The sequence below is a fragment of the Nyctereutes procyonoides genome, unplaced genomic scaffold, assembly GCF_905146905.1.
Source record: "Nyctereutes procyonoides isolate TBG_1078 unplaced genomic scaffold, NYPRO_anot_genome, whole genome shotgun sequence".
Taxonomy (NCBI): domain Eukaryota; kingdom Metazoa; phylum Chordata; class Mammalia; order Carnivora; family Canidae; genus Nyctereutes; species Nyctereutes procyonoides.
Genome location: NW_026575134.1, coordinates 14,728,889 through 14,732,922, shown reverse-complemented (window position 1 = coordinate 14,732,922; position 4,034 = coordinate 14,728,889). Strand labels below are relative to the sequence as shown.

General features: G+C 41.0%; 1 non-coding gene across 1 annotated transcript; it reads left to right on the top strand.

The window, feature by feature from the left end:
* The first annotated feature begins 1,189 nt into the window (after window positions 1-1,189).
* Window positions 1,190-1,298, top strand: LOC129494450 (U6 spliceosomal RNA). Its single transcript, XR_008661345.1, has one exon. It is a non-coding gene; the product is annotated as a U6 spliceosomal RNA (small nuclear RNA).
* The last annotated feature ends 2,736 nt before the right edge of the window (window positions 1,299-4,034 follow it).

Genomic DNA, 4,034 nt, shown 5'->3' with positions numbered 1-4,034 from the left:
TGGATGTACAAAAAGAGCATCATAAATGGAACAAATTAATGTAAATGGCCTTGTACATTTTTTACTCTTTTTAAGTATTTATTTATTTATTAAATTTATTTAAATAAAAATGAAATTCTTTTTTTTTCTTTTAAGATTTTATTTATTTACTCATGAAAGACACACAGAGAGAGACAGAGATACAGGCAGAGGGAGAAGCAGACTCCATGCAAGAAGCCTGATGTCAGACTCAATCCTGGGACCCCAGGGTCACACCCTGAACCACAGGCAAACGCTCAATAGCTGAGCAGCCCAGGAGTCCCAAGTTATTACTTTTTTTTTTAATTTTTTTTAATTTATTTATTTATGATAGTCACACAGAGAGAGGGAGAAAGAGAGAGGCAGAGACACAGGCAGAGGGAGAAGCAGGCTCCTTGCACTGGGAGCCCGATGTGGGATTCGATCCCGGGTCTCCAGGATCGCGCCCTGGGCCAAAGGCAGGCGCCAAACCGCTGCGCCACCCAGGGATCCCAAGTTATTACTTTTTAAAAATTAAATTTTTATTTTTTTAGAGAGAGTGTTCATGCGAGTGGGAGTAGGGGGAGAGGGAGAGCGTCCTAAGCAGACTCCCCACTGAGCCTAACACGGGGCTCTATCTCATGATGCTGAGATCATGACCTGAACTGAAATCAAGAGTCAGATACTAACCAACTGAGCCACCCAGGTGTCCCTTTATCTTCTTTTTTTTTTTTTTTTTAAGATTTCTTATTTTTAAGAAAAAAAGCCCTAATGTGGGGCTCAAACTCACAACTCTGAGATCAAGGGTTGCATGTTTTACTGATAGAGCCAGCCAGGCACCCTTATATTTCTTATTCTGAATCAAGCAAATAAGTAACTCTTTGTTTAAAATAATAATGGTAATAGTGAATTGGGTGATTATAGCATATGGAAAAGTGAAATGAATAAAAGCAATGTTATAAGGAATAGCACAAAGAAACTGGGAGTACTCTAGTATATGGTACCTGCACTACCCACAAAGAACCTGTATTATCCATGAATCAATAGAGTGTTGGGAGTAGATTGTGTTAGTTATAAATGTATATTATAAATTTTAGGATAGTCACTAACAGTTTTTGAAAAGTAGAACATTGATACACTTAGAGGTGAGAAAATGGAATCCTATACAATGCTCATTTAAAACCACAGGAGGGTGCTCGCTTCGGCAGCACATATACTAAAAAATTAGAATGATACAGAGAAGATTAGCATGGCCCCTGCTCAAGGATGACATGCAAATTCGTGAAGCTTTAAAAAATAAATGAATGAATGAATGAATAAATAAATAAATAAAAAAATAAAAAAATAAAAAATAAAATAAAACCACAGGAGGCATGGGGTGCCTCGGTGGTGCAGTTGGTTAAGCATCCAATGGAGGACTCTCTCTCCCTCTCCCTTTTTCTCTCTTTAAAAATAAAATGTAAAATAAATAACTCTTTAAAAATAAAATTAAACCGGGGAAGAAAAAGAGGAGAGGAAAAAAAGGTACAAAGAACTAGTGCAACAAACAGAAAACAAATAGATATTAACCCTACCATTTAACAGTCAAATTAAGGGGACGCCTGGGTGGCTCAGTGGTTGAGCATCTGCCTTCAGCTTAGGTCGTGATCCCGGGATCTGGGATCAAGTCCCGCATCGGGCTCCCTGCAGGGAGCCTGCTTCTGCCTTTGCCAGTGTCTCTGCTTCTCTCTCTCAGTCTGTGTCTCTCATGAATAAATAAATAAATCTTTAAAAAACAAAATCAAATTAAGTGTGAATGATATCATCAGAGAAGTGTCAGAGTGAGGGACACCTGGGTGGCTCAGCTGTTAAGCGTCTGCCTTTGGCTCAGGGCATGATCCTGGAGTTCCGGGATCAAGTCCCACATGAGGCTCCCTGCGTGGGGCCTGCTTCTCCCTCTGCCTGTGTCTCTGTGTCTCTCATGAATGAATAAATAAAATCTTTAAAAACGAAAAGAAAAGTGTCAGAGTGGATAAAAAAATCCAAGACTCAACTGTATGTTGTCTAAAAGAAGTCCAGTATAAATATAAAAATATAAGCTAAAAGTAAAGTGATGGAGGAAGATATATCCTGCAAACACTTAGAAAAAGAAACCTGGAGTAGCTGTATTAATTTCAGATTTCAGAAGAAGGGAAATGAGCAGAGATAAAGTGGGGCATTATGCAAAGATAAAGGGGTCAATTCTTCAAGAAGACATAATAGTCTTAAACAATTACGCAGCTCACAATAGTGCATCAAAATATGTGAAGCAAAGGGACACCTGGGTGGCCCAGTGGTTGAGCATCTGCCTTTGGCTCAGGTCGTGATCCTAGGTCCTGGGACTGAGTCCCACAGGGAGCCTGCTTCTCCATATGCCTAGGTCTCTGCCTCTCATTCTGTGTATTCCACAAATAAAAAACAAAACAAAACAAAATATACGAGGCAAAAACTAATATAAATGCAAGGAGAAATAGACAAACCCACTACTGCGGCTAGAGCTCCAACACTCTTCTTTTAGGAATGAATAGATCCAGAAGGCAGAAAATCAGCAAGGATGCAGTTGACCTTAACAGCGCCATCAATCAACTTGATCTGCTTGACATTCATAGCGTATTTTTTCTTAAGATTTTATTTATTTATTCATAGAGACAGAGAGAGAGAGAATGGCAGAGACACAGGCAGAGGGAGAAGCAGGCATCATACAGAGAGCCTGACGTGGGACTCGATCCCGGGTCTCCAGGATCACGCCCTGGGCTGCAGGCAGCACTAAACCGCTGCGCCACCGGGGCTGCCCCATTCATAGAATATTTTATCCAACAACAGCAGAACACACATTCTTCTCAAGCTCACGTGGAACATTCACCACCAGGATAAACCATATTCTGGGCCATAAAACATACTTGAAAGATTTTTTAAAAAAAGAGATATATACAAAGTAATATTCATACTTTGAATGAATGAATTCATCATATGAATTTACTTATTTATTTGAGAGAGAGAACATGAGACAGAGCAAGCGAATATGAGCGGGTGTGTGTGTGTGTGTGTGTGTGTGTGTGTGCGCGCGCGCGCGCGCGCGCGCGCGCGCGGTGGGGGGGGGGCTGAAGAGGAGGGAGAAGCAGATTCCCCACTGAGCAGGGAGCCTGATATGGAACTTGATCCCAGGGCAGGATTATGACCTAAGCTGAAGGCAGATGCTTAACCAACTGAGCCACTCAGGTGCCCCAGATCACATTAATTTAGACTAGAAATCAATAGATACCTTGAAAACCCCAAATATCTGGAGATTACACAAGACACTTTAAGAAACATACTGGTCAAAAAAGAGGCTGCAGGAAAAAAATTAAACATTGTGAACTAAATAAAAATGAAAATACAACCTATCAAAATTTGTGGAATGTTGTAAAATCCGTGCTTAGCAGGACAGTTATAACATTAAATGTGTATTCTAGAAAAGAAGAAAGACCTAACATCAATGATCAAAGCTTCCCTCTTAGGAAAATAGAGAAAGAAGGGTAATTTATGCTTAAAGCAGGGATCCCTGGGTGGCGCAGCGGTTTAGCGCCTGCCTTTGGTCCAGGGTACGATCCTGAAGACCCGGGATCAAATCCCACATCAGGCTCCCAGTGCATGGAGCCTGCTTCTCTCTCTGCCTATGTCTCTGCCTCTCTCTCTCCTTCTCTGTGTGACTATCATAAATAAAATAAAAATTTATGCTTATAAAGCGAAGAAAGACAATAATAAGAGCAGAAATCAGTGAAATCAAGGGGTGCCTGGGTGGCTCAGTCGGTTAAGTGTCTGCCTTCAGCTCAGGTCATGATCCCAGAGTCCTGGGCCGGAGACCAACACTGGGCTCCCTGCTCAGTGGAGAACCTGCTTCTCCCTCTCCCTCTGCCCCTCCCTCTGCTCATGCTCTCTCCCTTTCTCAAAATAAATAAAATCTTTAAAAAAGGTAACATAAACTATTAGAGAAAATCATCTAGTTTTTTGCTTTAACGTTTAGTCTTACCATTAATATT